General features: G+C 37.9%; 1 protein-coding gene across 1 annotated transcript in view; it reads right to left on the reverse strand.

Moving 5' to 3' along the window:
- The window catches only part of SULF1 (sulfatase 1), a 176451-nt gene that overhangs the window by 144771 nt on the left and 14967 nt on the right, over positions 1–16713 (reverse strand). The window contains exons 2-3 of the mRNA XM_073330899.1: positions 3688–3746; positions 1863–1954 (exon numbers count right to left, since the gene is read on the reverse strand). The gene's annotated coding sequence lies outside the window, so the exon portion shown is untranslated. The remainder of the gene's footprint in view (positions 1–1862; positions 1955–3687; positions 3747–16713) is intronic.

The raw sequence follows: 16713 nt of genomic DNA on the forward strand, positions 1-16713 counted from the left end.
CCGATGAAGTGAGCTGTAGCTCATGAAAGCTCATGCTCAAATAAATTGGTTAGTCTCTAAGGTACCACAAGTACTCCTTTTCTTTTTGATCAGAGTATATAAGTTCCGACATGGGGAAAAGAACTTTGATAACAGATGGGTCTTCAGTTTAGAAGACAATTGTCTAAAATGATCCAATGGCTGGAAGGTAAAGCTAGACAAAGTTAGACTAGAAATAAGGTGCAACATTTTAACTGTGAGGGTAGTTAGCCATTGGAATAATTTAGCCAAAGTTTTGGTGGGCTCTCCATCACTGGAAATTTTAAAGTCAAGACTGACTGGTTTTCTAAGAGATATGATCTAGTGCAAACAGGAATCAATTCAGGGACAGACTAGATTATCAATGTAATCCCTTCTGGCCTCATTATATATGAATCTATAGATATATATTTTAAGCACTGCTATTGAAAAATAAAAATTAAAGAAAAAAAACAATAAAACTTGTCCCATCAATTTTAATGGAGCAGCCAACAAGTCACTCCATTATGTAAGACATCGCTATTGTGGGAGTGGGGGTAATCAACCAAGTGCATGATCTGATAGGCTGAATAGTCCTATGTTCTTTATAAGTATCATGAAATGCTGTCTGAGGAACCAGCAATCAAATTTACCAAAAAAATACATGGTTAGTTAACATTAAAATATAAATGGGTTCCAAACCAGATTTCCATCCAAAACCCCCTGAACTTTGGGAGGTTCAAGAAACAGATCTGAAAGTTGAGCTTGAACTTATTGCTGTAATAAACAGTGGCGAGATAGAAGAACTAAAGATAAGGTTAGTGAATAAATGCACTCACTAGCTTTATCCCTCTGCAAACATTGGACTTAAATACAATTGAGGTCACATGTAAAGTACATTTGATTCTCCTAACTGCCTTTCATTACTAACGATATCTCAATTTTAGACATACATTTATTTCTAATAAATTTATTTCTCATAAACTTACTATTTTCTCACATATATTTGCAGATTATTTCACCAGAAGTAATAATTCATGTAAATGAGGTGACAGGAAATGTTATTGATGCTGAAGAAATGAATCTCAGAACATGTTAAGCTTGTTGCATTATATCTCGTGATTCCCATTGTATGACAGTCCCAAAATGTGTTCTGTATTTTGACTTTGGCAGGTTGAGAAGTAAGATTTGATAGTCTCTCTCTAGTTCTTTAATGCACATTTTCCCACATCACAAAACCACCAGGCAATTTGCTGTACTAGGCAGAATCTGCCTCACAGTTATCCAGGACTTGAAATAGACAATACTGTAAATCTTGTCTGAGTTGCATTGGCAGAGCTATAGGAAACAGCTCACATAGCACTTGCCTGCACTATGGCCAGCTGCATTCAGTGATATTAGCTTCTTGCTTTCATGATCACTGACTTCATGTAAACTAGAAAAAACAAACCATTACTTTTGTTTGGTATACATCTTTTCTTTCAGAAAAAAATTCCCTTTTATCTTGCCATGACTATCCTTGGCCTTCAAAAAATGAAATATGTCTTTTTCATAAGGACTAGAGAGGCATACATTTTGTTCACGTTATTTTTGAACAAAAGAAATAATTTTATGATGCCTTGAAAATAATGTTAATAGTAGCAAAATATGGATTGCTCAGCTATCTTGTATAATCATTTACTGATTCACTATAGCATTAAGGGTCCTTGACTTAATCTTTAAACCTTTAAAGTTTGACAGGATGGAACCTACAGATGATTTACTACAGTTTAATTATTGACCTAACTTAATACCTAGGCTATACTGCAAATGCTTGTGCCATGGATGGTTTAATTAATTACTGGTCAAGTATTTAATTTCTGTACCTTTGAAGATTTTCTGCTGCTAATATGACTTGGTTAATTTTCATAGCATTGATAGAAGTCTGTATGTCTTGTCCAGTTATTACATTCAAGACCTGAAAAGAGGGAAAAATGAGATGTATTGCAAACTGCTGTGTATCATACATTTTAATTATCTCACAAGCCCTGTTCATTCTGAACTTAAACTATCTTTTGCAGAACCAGGTTCAGTCATGCTCAATTACCCTGATGTACCAGCCTAAAGTAGTAAGTTTCCATTGTTAAAATAATCAAAACAATAGAATTTACAATAATGTTGAATGTTTCCTGACTTCCTGATGGTGCTATCTTCATTTCTGATGAATTACATATAAATGCATAACTACATTTCCTTTGTCTCGAGCCACATCATCAGATTGGACTTCCAGTTGAGAAAAGTCATTAAGGCAGATCTCAATGAGAATCACGAGAGCTATTCATCGGTAGATATCGGTAGATATTCATCTGTGGCACGTATTTGTAAATATTATTTTGATAATTCAGTTTTCAATAGACAGTAGAATTTTGCTAATGTACATACTTTAGGATTCATAAGTGATAGCATTTGCTAGCTATTTCTTAGCAAAAATTTACCATAATAGCAATGAACTGTTGTGAGGTCTCAGGCAGTATTACTGAGACAATTATGTTTACTCACTCTGCGACAATGAGTATTAGTACACAGTAAATTATAAATAATTATATAATCTTTAGTTGTAAAAATAAAAGTCCTATGGAAAATCACACCGAAATTCCCACAAAAATTACAGAATTATATCCCTACTATTTTAGGTTTTTTGGACCATCCTTTATAGTTTAATAGAAAGTTCTAACCTTCTTGTATAATTCTAAAGTATGGTTCCAAATATCTATACACAAAGATATACATTTATATGACTCTAATAGCCTACAGAATGTATATCTATGGAATCCTCTTAAATTTCAATACCTAACTTAAATTCTTTCTGAATCTCTAGGACCTTTCCATAGGTTAATCTTTGGGGTTTTTTTTAATAGTTGTCAGTTCATTTACTTGATAATTTGCAAAATTTCATAATTTGCAGTCTGTCTAGCTCTCATTAGTGCTAACTAGTCCAAATTGTTTTTAGGCATCTCAGATACAGCTACCAATTGCAGTTTTTCTTTAACTGTGTGCTATGTTGAAACTGGACTGATCCTTTACACCAGAGCTAAATTCATCATCTTTCTTCTTCCCGTGGTAAGCAACAATAAATATCTCTCTAAGGTGCCACAAGTCCTCCTTTTCTTTTTAATAAATATCTACTTTCCCTTTGAGGACTACCGAAAGGTCCAGAATATCCTCATTAGGAAAGCTGTGGTTAACTTCATAGATCATAGCACTGTGAATAATACATCCATGTGGGAACATTACTTCATGTGCAGTTACTTACATGAGACCAGAAAACCTAGGAACAAGAAGCCAAACTCCCAACGGAAATTGGGGAGTTTCCAATTTTCAATGCAAAGGGGAAAAAATCTGAGAAAATTTGAAATCAGGTGTCTTGAAGCACGTACAGCTGTAATATAGTGCCATGAAATGAAATGGAGCCTGAGCTTCTCTAATGCAGAACAGTCAGCACAGTGGCACATACAGAGCTTGGCTGATGACTCATCATGTCAGCTAATCAAAAAGGATCATGAATTTTAAAGTGCTGGCTTTTATGTAGCCAAGATTGTGAAGGTCGGGATAAATTTGAATGAGAAGTTGCCAATATTTGGAAACTTAAATTACTTTATAGTTGTTTTGCTAAAAACAAACGCTTGGAAAACTGCATTTTTGAAATCTTACCTTATGAAAGAAAGAAATATGGTCATTTTTTCACTCTTCCACAGCTCAGTCTTTTCTTACTGTAATAAATATTTGAAAAAACAAAAATATTAAAATATTCTAATCAATTAGTTAAAGGTCTTACAAGGAAAAAAAGATAGCATTAGCTAGTCTCTGTATTATTACTATTAGGAATGTATTCCAACATAGTAAGAATGTTGTGCCCAGTGAAGGATTTAACCCTGTACTATAGAAATCAATGGGAGTTTTGCTATTAATTTCAACGAGAAAAGGTTTCAGTCTTAAGTGCAAATGCATTGCCAACGTAGTTTGCTTAATTTACCAACAGGTCTCTGTTTTACACCCCAACTCCTTTCTTGGGAGAGATATGTTGATAGTACTCTGTGTCTGTAGGTGGAAGTGGCTTCCTAAATCTGTTAGTGCAGGTGCAAAACAGAAACACAACAAGATTTCTTTAAATTCTAACCTTAAAGTTTGGGGCTAAGCCCTTTTTCCAGTAAAGAAAAAATAAATTGCATATGCTATTAAGTTTTCAAGTACGTAGTAGCTGTGAAAATCTGCAAAGGCTCCATCTTAAAAGACTAAAGTCCAGAATCTTGAAAGGGTAAGAGATATATATGACAAAAAGTATACAATTATAAAGTAATCAGAGGGAAAGATTTAAAAATGTTCAGATCTATTTCTGGATTATTTTTCTCAGGTGTCCAATATTTTTGTATTTTCTGCCTATAACCTTCTAATTTAAGTAAGAAAATGCTAATGTGATATTTAAGATAATCAGAGCAACATGGTAGATTTGTGATTTCTACTCATTAAACACATTCAAACATTTTGTTCCCCATTACGGTTATACATAGGTATAGGCAGCCACTGAAGATTTTCTGTCTGCTTTTCCCTGTGAATACCCTTAATACTGTGCTCTCTTGATCTATCACGCTGGGCTAAGATTCCAGGAAATCTGGTCCTCCTTCTGAAAGTCAATCACAGCAGTCATCATTTATGGTGCACAAAATGCCACATTATAACCACGCATAGGTGAACTGGTTGGCTAAAATAAGGACTCACTCAGACCTCTGCCCAAAACTCAAACATAAAAGTGTGGTTACATCGCCTAACCACTTGTTCCTCATTGCTTTTGCATGTTCAATTGACAAAGGAGTTTACAATGACTGTACCTTGCTTTGATATTTTTATAGACCCTTTATTACCAACTCATTTGAAGAAAGATAGCCAAACTATTGAGTTTTCATTCTGTATCATTAAAATGCAAAAGGGACATTTAAAACTAGATGGGACAAAGCAACAATAAATGCACAGAAAGGAGCAATCCTTCACTGATAGGGGAGCTGCCTAGCCAATGTGCTGGGTAATTTTCATCTCTAATTTCTATCTGAGGAGAAATCCTCAAGGGACATAAAGCCAATTTAGCCACCTCATGCCCTAATGCAGGTGGAGGGATGTATGGGTTGGGGCCAGGGCACACTATGCACTCTGTTGACCCTGATCAGTACAATGGTCCCTTGGGAGGCATCACAAAATAAAGCAGTCCTTAGGTTGATCTAGCATCTACCTGCAGCTGGTTCAGTGCCTACCCAAAAACAGAATCAGGGGAGGAAAAAAGGTGTCTTTCAGCTACCTCATCAGAGTTGCACCAAGTTCAATTCCCATTTAATGGACGGAGAAATGAGGCATAGATAGGTTGAACGATTTGCACATGGTCACCCAACGTTAAAGACAGAGCTCTGAAGATAAACTGAATTGTTGGTCTCTAATCCCTGGTCAGTGGAACATGCTATTTCCCACATAGCTTGATTTATCACATTTTATGTAGCGTTACAAGCAATTTTTCCTCAACAAAAACTGTGGTGTAGCGAAAGGTCAGATTGAAACAGGTCAAGGCTGGTGCCATTCTACTGAGTGTGTTACCCAGTCACAATCTGAAGTATGTGCAAAGGATCAGCCAGTATATGCAAAGAGACAGAACGTCACAACATGAGAGAACTGGGAAGGTTGTACAAGTGTTATTCCCCCAATTTTGAAAAATAAATAAGGGCTGCCTATATTTTGAGAGAGTCACTTGTTGTAGTTACACTCCTAGTGGACAGCCACCTTAAGGGCCGGATTTTTCCTCAGCAACATAAGTGCAAATCCCCTTGAAATCAAGAGGAGTTGCACGAGTACCAGAAAATTGATTTTGGCTTCAAACTTGCTATTAAAGGAGTATTTTTTTCTATTATTGTTGTTGTTACGGGAAACAAATTGGAAGAAGTACATTGGGAAGGAAATTGCTTCACAAAGGCCAGGAATGTAAACACAAAGAAAATAATGAAAAGTTGGTCATGAAAAAAGAGCAGTTAGAAAAGTGGATAATGCAGAGAGAGGATAGCTAAAAAGCTGCCCTCACACATCTTCCATGTTCACATTTTAAAAAGTTGACTGTACACATATGGCTGCAGGCACATTTCCTTCCCTACTTAGGTTTTCCATGTTTTTCCTGGAGAGGGATTAATTATTTCTTATCTTCTGTCCTGATTACAACTCTATCCCATATGCTGACTAATGCTACACAGATGAATAAAAAAGGCGAAGCCAAAAAGCAGCAACAGCAACACGGGAGTAGTGAAACATTGACATTGCAGACACTTCTGCAAACAGAAAATAAAAACAGTGATCTAGTGTGGAAAAGAGATAGTAAAAGAACCATATACACATGAGAATTTAGGGCCTAGGCTAATGCCCACTGAAGTCAATTAGAATCTTTCCATTGACTTCAGTGGGCATTAGACTGAGCTCTTAGAGAGTTTCCATAAATCTGTTTTCTGCCTCCACATGTACATTATAGTACAGTAACTGCCAACAGAGAACAAAGGGGTTGATCAAGATATAACATTAGAAGAGCTAGTGATTCCACACTGCAGGTGTTTTGTGAAATTTGTTCTCTGATTTCCTTTAGGAGCTGCTACCGCTGCTGGGCTTCACTTTGCTTCTTCAGTTTCTGTTCCCTGCTTCACTCTTTAGTTCTTGTATACAATACAGGAAATCTGGTTACAAACAATGCTCCAGTGCAGACAGGAATTTAAAAAGTATTGCACACAACATATGGGAATGCAGGGCCTAAACAGTATTTGTAGGCTAGCTGGGCCTTAAGCAGCTGTCACATATTCGATTGGGGATGAGTAGGTCTTTAGCAGCTGCTGGCTCCTCTGTTGCTGCTTTAGCGTATAGCCCTTGCTGCACCATATAAACAAACAGTAAGACATGGGATGGTATGTTATGTGCTGGGATATCACCACACCTGGGACAGACTGTGATTCTGAATCCTCTTAATCATTCAAGTAGCAGCAATATCCTACCGTGATCTATAAGGGGTTGTAATGATCTTATCTGATCTCACATAAGAACTATAGTTGAGAAACTTCTTAGAAAAACCCAAGGAGCTCTGGGAGATATTGTTGGTGAGTCATTAGAGGGGCAGTTGTTTCATCTCTGAATCAGTGCTGAATTTATGTGCTCAGCATGATCCCGGAAGTGAAGTCTTTCACATGGGATGAAAATCCAAGACCTGTGTTTTCCTTACAGATTTAACTGGAAGTTATTCCTCATTACTTCCTACAAACAGTTCTGCTGATGGAGCGTGCTGGTGTACAACAGCTTCATATTCCACCCCAGAGTTGTTTCACTGGAGTGAAACAGCTCTTGTGTATACAGTTGTGTAAAGTGCTAGGATATTTTTTTTGGGGGGGGGTGTTAAAGATTCTATAAATATAACTTCTTATTGCAAATACAACATGATCAATTACATGGAAAGTAGTAAGTTTAGTAGTAAACTTTGCAAATACCAGCAATGGGAGAGGTGAGTCCAACTCCAGTGTTTTTTGCTAGACTACTTTTAGGACTGATCCTGGGAGGTGCTGAGCACCACAAGTTTCAGGGAGTTGCAGGTGCTCAGTTCTTCTAAGGCCTTGTCACCACTAGTCTCTTCCACCTCTAACATTTCTCAGTTGGTGCAGCTCCAGTGGTGATAATGTTGGGAGTTCTAGCGTAGACAAGACTTTGATGGCTACTGGCATTGTCACAATGTCATTTAACCCCATTCAGAACCAGTCCAGATGACTAGGTGGAAAAATGTTATCAAATGCCAACATCTTATGGACATTAGTGCTCTCACCATTGCTACTGCTTATGGAGCAGCACTGGTGTAAGTAATAGTGGAAAATTTCACCAAAAAAGACTAGTGCAGGCAAGGCCAATAGATCAGACCTACAAATCAATCAGAACTTTATTTCTAGTTGTAAAATAATAAAGAGCGACAGTGATTAAAATTGACGTGTTATGCTTCATGGGCTTTCCAGAACTCTCAGAACTCAGAGGAAAAGGATCAGTAGCATATTATCTAGTTGACTCACTTGTCATGCTTGTAAAGATTCCTTATTAGAAAAACTGTAAAAATTAAGTCAGCTCCTTCAACAGTATGTTCAGCAGTGGGAATAGAATTACAGCACCAATCTAATAAAGTGTCAGCTCATTTTTATTCACGGGGAAATAAATGCATGTTAAAATCTGTTAATAAGTGTCATTCTCAGAAAGGATGTGAAGCTGTTTAGTCTTAGCAACAACAAGCAAATTCCTGCATTCCTTACTCAGGTAAAACTCATCAACTTCAGGCAAAGTGTCCATTAACTCTACTGGGAGCTTTTCCTGAGTAAAGAATGCAGGATATGACATTATGTGATCAGCACTTCAATTTCATATTGTTTAGAAAGGAAGTATTCTGATAGAAGAATATCACCGAAACAAAAAACATCGTATTTTTTCTAGATCAAAAACCTTTGATCACTGCATTCTCCCTCATGATTTTGTGTATCTGACTGAAAAACTGCTATATCATTTGACCTGGAGGATCTGGATCCTCCACTTGGAAGATTTTGATAGCCTGACACATCAATATAGTGTTGAATCGTACAAATGCATAGGCACAAGGCTTCAAGTTTGCTTCCAATTGTTTTGCTAGCTACTGACAAAACCAGAAACTGCTGTTCTGTTTGCAAAGCCCAAATTCTGCTTTCTGTTACAACAGTGTAAATCTGGAGTAACTACAAAAAGTTAGTCCAGTTTTGCTCTGGTATAAGTGAGAGCAGAATGTAAATGGTAGGCAAGAGGAATAGGACACACCCTCAAAAGCCAACTCAGTTCATCTGATCAGCCAGCCCCTTTATTATTCAACTTCCATTTTTACCAAATTACACCTTTACTAAGGGCCGGATTCTGAAACCTTACCCAGACTCAGTGGAACTTTGCTTTATAAGTCCCCCATCACCATTCCAATGAAATTAATCACAGGGTAAGGGACTACTCAGTGATCATATGGGTGGCAGAACCTGACAGAAATTTATTTTCTGATTCATGCTCATTTATACCAATGTGCCTACTCAGTCTATAAAGCATTCTTAAATGCATTTTTTATGCAAATGTGGGGGAAGGAAACAAACAATTTGAATGTAAAAATATATTTATCTCAGTTTGGGGTAGGGAAGGTTGGGTCCTGACTAAAAAATATGGAAAAGAAAATAGTTTTGAAGTCAACTCAAGATAAATGAGGGGAGAACAGGAAATTCTTTAGATGTGACTTGATGGAGGTTAATAAGCCCCCAAGTATGTGTGTGCTTTCTCAGCTGATAAAATATCAGCATCTCTATCTGCCTCACTGTTCTGGAAGATATGTTTTTTCAGCAGCCAAGTAAGGTTTGTTGTTTAGTGAAAGACAGTAACTAGAGAAAATGATACTTTAGAAAGGAAAAGAAGAGGTTTAATAATGCAGGGTTTCCTAAGTCTCAGGATATACTTAAAACAAGAAAGCCATTGTGGTTTGCAACCTGCCTCTTCTGAATTCCCCACCTTCCCTCGCAACATAAAGATTTAATTCACAGTAGCATAAAAATCAGTGCATCAAAAAAGCATTATAAACAGAAAGACAGTCTAGCAGCAATTTAAAACATTTGAGAGGCAAAGGAAACTACTGACTCGGAAGTTTGCCTCTCTGTTTTAAAAGTAAGCACATTTTGTGCTTGAACTAAAAAGGTTAATCATAAATAATGAGAAGGCTATTTCACAACATTATTAGAATGTCACTATCTTTTTATGTTAATTAATGGAAATGGGTAAATATCCCATATGCAAGGTTGTTGTAGTTATGTTAGTCCCAGGACATTAGAGACACAAGGTGAGTGAGGTAATACCTTTTATTGGACCAACTTCTGTTGGTGAGAGAGACAAGCTTTCAGCCTGAGGAAGAGCTCTGTGTAAGCTCAAAAGCTTCCCTCTCTCACCAGCTGAAGTTGGTCCAATAAAAGATATTACCTCACCCTCTTAAATATCCCATAGACACATCAGAGAGCTCTGCCTTCTATTAAGAGTTTACAGTACCATTAAGTCAGAACTGCTAGAAGGAGTTTCATCATATTTACAATAGTTATTTTCCATGGGCTGAAATGTGACCAAATGGCAGCATGAATGTGAATGGAAAAGATACTTCTCCCAGGACATTCTTTCTCAGTGCTTTGGAAAATCTTATTGGGTGGTTTCAGACTCAAGATGTGAAAAAATAAAGGAAAATCTACAAGGAGTTATTTCTGAAATTGAAAACATACTTTAAACTGATTTTCCTATGCATTTATTTTGTTTAGATTAATTAAGACCTCTGCTTTATGTTAGCCCAAAAATCGTTAACATTTGTAACATATTTACTGAGGTTTAAACAGTTATGTAATGGCTTTGTATCTATTACAAAGCAAATCTGTTTTAATAATCAACTGAAATTTTGTTTTTAACATACAATAAGTGGTTATGAGTCTAATGAGATACACATTTAGGAGCATTATGATGTTCCCCAGTAAAAAACTGATTTTCTTCTAGCTTTACTAAAATTTACTTACCAATGTTTATAAATCTGGATTAGCTATGTTCCATAATTTGTCCCAACATTGCCACATTTCATCAGCGTCTCTCATAACTACGTACGAACTACGTAGTGAGGAATCAAATGAAGGTTTGGCTTATAATCAGAAGAGAAGAAATCCCAAACTAAAATAATTCCAAAAAGCTAAAACTAGTACAAATTTTCCCAACTCTGGGCACATAAATATTTAAGGATTGTTGTTGTTGTTCTGGTCGTGAATGTGCACTTCACTTTTTACTACATAATGGTAAAATGACTTCATTCACTAACATTCAACTTTTCCACATCCTGCCCATCTGCAGGCAGCAAAGTCTGGACTACCCTGCGGAGTGGAAAGCAAGAGTTATATTAGCCCACCGACATGAAGTTACTTAATATTTCAAGATTCTTTCTTTTTTACAACCCATGCTTTTCTGCTTTCTTTATTCTAACCTTTAGTTGATGCACTGCAAAGTCTTCCTCTGGTCTTTAGGCTGTAACACTGTTAACAGCTCCCGTCCCTTGAAATTTTGTTGGTGGTGGTTAGCCCCACCAAGATGCCAGAAAACACACACACAATATCTCTGGCTAAAATCTTGTTCTTCTGGCACATGATATATGACTTGGTGGAACATGTATGCTCATCATATACTTTCACATTGTATCTAAACTACCATTGTCAAAATTCTAGAGCCTGGTCTCCCACACTCAATATAAATTATTTGAAATACGCCTATTCTACTTTGTCCCCCATTTTATCTCAGCCCTTTCAGGATAATTTGAGACCCCTGCCACCCAACTGGCAATGATTTCTAGAAACAAATAAAATAGAATAAGTCACAAAAAACCTGACATACTGAGATAGATCAGCCTCTCTCTCAAAGGTATTTCTATGGCCCCCATCACCATAATATCTGAGCGCCTCACAATCTTACATGTAATTACACTCAATAGCCCTGTGAAGTACGGAACTGAGGAACAGGAAGACTAAGTGACTTGCCTGTGGTCACAGAGTGAGTCTGTGGCACAGCAGGGAATTAGCACTTGGTCCCTCACTGCTAGTACCCTAATCACTAGGCTAGAAGATGGAGGAATTTAGCTAAACTGATGCAACTTAATTTAAAATTGATCTAGTTAAAGCAGTGCAAATCCCTAGCGTAGATGCACCTACACTGGCTTAACCCTCACTTAAAATCAGTTCTAGCTTGCCTCAGTAAGTTACTGAATTTAGCTAAACCTATTTAAGTAAGTGTTAAGCCAGTGTAAGTGATTTAGGGGGTCTGCATTGGTTTACAGTGATTTTAAGTCTTTTCAGCATACATAAGGTCAGCCTCAGAAATAGTGACAGCTGAAGAAAAAGCAGCTATAGTTACAGTAAAAGTGAACTGCACAGCAAGCAGCTAAGCAAACTGTGTTGGCCACTATTATTCATGTATTAGATGCCAGCGAGAAGACATGAAAAGATGGGAAATGAGTGAATAAGAAGCTATGCAGTAAATTAAGAACAGATAAATACAGTGTTGGGAACCACTGAATTAAGGACATACTTCCTGGCCAGTCAATTCAGTGAAAAGGTCAAAAACAACGTGAGAATGATTGCTTTTTTCCAGGATTAAAGCTTATATCATGCAGTTAGTATGAGTGTTTGAAATTTTGAAATAAATATCACAAACGAACCAATCCTAGAAGATCTGTGCAATTCTCCTTCTCTCCACAACCTGTCACTTTTTATTACTCAGGGAAATGAAGCTCAGATGTGGAATCTGGTTTTCAATGAAGACTGTTTTTTACCCAATATTCTAAATGGGGTGAATAATGCACAAGGAGGTCAAATCAATTGCACAAGGTCACAGAGAAATCAGCAGTTTATCTCAGATTAAAACCCAGGATGCTCCTGGCTCTCATTCTCTTTAACCTCTTGGGTCTCAAGCAATCATTCTCTCTCCCGAACACAGCGAATCCCATATTTGCCTTGAAATAAAGAGAAAGGAGAACTTAAAAACTGTGTTTTCTAAGACAACACCAGCTGCTGGTAGAATTAGTATGTTCCTAAGAAAAGCTTAGCAGAGAATAAATTGACAAACAGCTGATGCCATTCATAAAGTTTTTAATTTCAGCCAACCAGGAGCTTTTTGGGGAAAAGCAGAATAGATATGAGCTGACTCAACCAGGTGAAAATCAGCAGACTGACTCACTGGAAAAATCAAATTACCTAGACTAATTATTAAATTAGTGGGTAAAAAATTCTTAAAAGGAGCTATATACCAAATTAATAAATCCAAGCTATACTGGTTAACCCTTTAGTCAGAGGTAGAGGGAAGGTAATTAAAAGGCAGCTAAAAATAACCTTCTTCAATATAAATGCTAGTAATGTATATTCATGTATACATTCATTACATAATTTAAAATTAAGGATACTAGAACAATAAAGGCATAGAAGAAGCAACTTTTCTGAGGATTAAAATACCATGACACAGAGTTTGCCGAAGGAACAGGCACCACGCAATAGGGGGAAGAGAAACACTGCCGATATCAATGATGGGTGATAATCAATGTGCAGAAACGAATGCTATAACATGAAGAGCCGTGTGAAGTTCTGCGATAATGTATAGCATCAGAGGTTTACTTTGAATTTCAGTTCTAAATGACCCTGAAAATGTCTAACCATGGTTGAGGTTAATTTGAAATTCACCCTAGGCAATTCAAGGGTCACAAAACTCAGCTAAAGGAGTCTCAAAAACTTTTGGTGGACTTGACTCAAATTTTAGGTTTGTAACAAAACCCCAAGCCCAGATAAATCTCACTTGGCTTTGGCTTCCATGGTTACAAACATTTTGGATAGTTTTGTATTCAGGCGGAAAGCAAAGAAGCAGTTTGAAAAAGAAGGACAACAAAGGTGGTTGCTAGCAGGTGAGTGCTGCTGGAGACCTACAGGGCAGTTAGAGGAAGTCAGTCATGACTCATGAACTAATTTTACAGAAATACTTGGCCTGGAGCTTCACATTTAGGAGAATTAACTATTTAGCGGTAGATTAGGAAAGATTATGCAAGATTAGAAAGAAAGTGACAAACGTCTAGATATACAGCAGGGTCGTTTTCATATATTGTTCTATAAGTATCCAGCATAAATCTAGGAAGGATGTCAAGCATAACTTTATTTGAAGCACAATAGCTTTAACTGAAAATTGGGAGTATCTAGTGCTACCTCTTTATAACAGAGGAAGCAACTTTCTTAAAAAATAATCTGTGTTAACGTAATGTTTCTACAAAGAGCCTGATTGACAGGCCAGGAAACTGAAGTCTTCTCTTACAGAACGTGTACAGCATAGGCAGCAGCAGAGTGCTTCTCCCCAAACTTCTCCCCACTATTTTACAAGTGTCTCAATCTTCATCCACAGGGGTAAAAGGCTAACCTCAGCCTCTCTAATGAGATTTTTAACAAAGGGTGCCAGTTAGTGTTAATTGTGTTACTGTGGTTTGTGATGAGAGAAAGAGGAGGTGGCTAATAAAAATAAGAACTAACCCAAAATGAAATAAAAGGAGGACTTGTGGCACCTTAGAGACTAACAAATTTATTTGAGCATAAGCTTTCGTGAGCTACAGCTCACTTCATCGGATGCATTCAGTGGAAATGCAATTTCCACTGAATGCATCCGATGAAGTGAGCTGTAGCTCACGAAAGCTTATGCTCATCCACTGAATGCATCCGATGAAGTGAGCCGTAGCTCACGAAAGCTTATGCTCAAATAAATGTGTTAGTCTCTAAGGCGCCACAAGTCCTCCTTTTCTTTTTGCGAATACAGACTAACACGGCTACTACTCTGAAACCAAAATGAAATGTGAGGTTAAGAAATGGTTGGTTATTTCCTGCTGCTGCACACTCACCTCGTCCCATTGCTTCTGGGCTTATCTCATAGTGGCATTCCAAAACATATAGTTGTGTGTGGCATTGCAAATGAAGGTTCCTCAGAGTGCAAAATTAAGGGTATACTACCCTAATGGCAGAGCGGGCAAGAGGGAGAGTTATATGTGGACCTGTTTCCCTGAAGAGTGTTGCAGTTGAGGACAGAGCAAGGAGTCTCCCCCACAAAGCGTGTTGTAATTAGGGGTGCAAATCTTTCTCTCAACAGATTTCTCCAATGTGGAGCTCTTCCAGGTGCTCCTTGAAGGCAACTGCTGTAGCCAAGGAAAGATGGAAACATCCACTGTTACGATACCAGTGTGCTCCACTCTATATGTGAACAATTAGTAGATACGGCGCCAGTAGATGATGCTCAAAAATATGTAGCATAGTTCCTGGGTTTTGTAGGATCAATACAATTAGTTGTTCACTGCAAATATGCAGATCTTTACATCAGCTCTTAATACCCACAACACAGGATCAGAGGAAAGCAGAGGCTGGGAAGTAGGCAGTAGATTCAGGTAAACACATGTTTTGTTTCTGAGATTTACTCATCAATGGTTACTATGGCTCTACATTAGGATGAAATGGCCCAGAGGAGAAAGGCTCTGTATCCCATTACCAGTCCCTCAAACCATTCTGTCCCCTAGAGAGAGCCAATGTAACTGTTTTGATTTAAGGAAAGATGACTGCCATATCTGGAAAAATGAAAATGGATGATGGAAAATATTCTATTTTAAACTGGGGAAGCTGAAGTTGCAATATTTCCCACTTAACCTCAATCAACAAAAAAGGACAACAGAGGCCAAAGTGGTTAAGCAGAGAATAGAACTGTACAGAAACATCCCTGAAACTAGCTAAATTCACATTTTTGCTTACATTCATTAGAAATCTTTTGTAGCATTTTGTGCTTTCATTTGAAGCTTCTTTCCAACACCAGAAAACAGTGACAAAGTCCTACATTAGGAGAGCCACAGGGTAAAAATCTTAGAGGAGGACAGGTTTCAGAGTAACAGCTGTGTTAGTCTGTATCCGCAAAAAAACCAGGAGTATTTGTGGCACCTTAGAGACTAACAAATTTATTAGAGCATAAGCTTTTATGGACTACAGCCCACTTCATCAGATGCATTCAGTAGAATATATAGTAAGGAGATATATATACATACATACAGAGAAGGTGGAATTTGCCACACAAACTGTCAGAGGCTAATTAATTAAGAGGAGAAAAAAAACTTGTGTACTGATAATCAAGATGGCCCATTTAGACAGTTGACATACTGCATACAGCAGGAGAGAGGGAGAGAGATGGGGAACTGGTGCCGCCTGGGCTTTTCTAATTTTATCAATCCCTGGTGTGCTAGCGGCATCCCAACATGTCCTTCCATCCCATCTTTCCAAGTGCATGATAGGCTGCACAGTCCCCTGAAATTACATGGTTTCAGCCTCAAAAGATTTTAGTTTTATATGAAACTCCAAAAAGAGAAGCAAGTTTTCTTCCACCTCTCATAAAAAGGCAACCAAAAGTAAAAGTAGGCTTTAAGGTTTGAGAAACCTGTCCCTCCACACTAACCACTAACTTGGCGAAACTTAGCATTTTCACTTTTGCAGTGCCACCTCTCCACGCCCACGAGAGACACCCGAATGTAGAGATGGGCCAATCAAATAATCCATTTTGCTAAATGGCATGATTATTAGTGTCATTTGTCAGGAGATAGCAGCAGAGCCTGAGCTAATTCACTTGTGGCTGGTCCAGGTGAGAGGTACAGGAGAAGCACTGATCACCAGTGACCTGAGACACTGATAGATGGAGATATTTATTTTCTTCCCAAGCTTGCAGTGGAAGGGATAGAGGCAAACACACCCCTTTGTTGGAAGGGGAAGAGTAAAGCCTACTCTTCAGGTGACTCCAGTGCACCCACCCAAGTTCCTCCATTCCTCTAAGGGAAAATAATAAACAACCACTTCCCACACACCTGTATCAGAGGGAAGACCCCCCACAACACCAGTTTCCCAGGTGAATGTGCAACAGGTGAAGACTTCAGCATGCTCTGGAACTTTCTGCCTTCCCAGCCTAGATGCCCTTTTCCCTGGTATTCCTAGAGCTGTCTTTTGGGAGACATTTTTCTGCACACACCTACTCTGGCTGCGGCTGTTCTCTTCTCCTGCAATAAGTCTGAAAACAGTCTTCCTC

This window comes from Lepidochelys kempii, chromosome 2, assembly GCF_965140265.1.
Source record: "Lepidochelys kempii isolate rLepKem1 chromosome 2, rLepKem1.hap2, whole genome shotgun sequence".
NCBI lineage: Eukaryota > Metazoa > Chordata > Testudines > Cheloniidae > Lepidochelys > Lepidochelys kempii.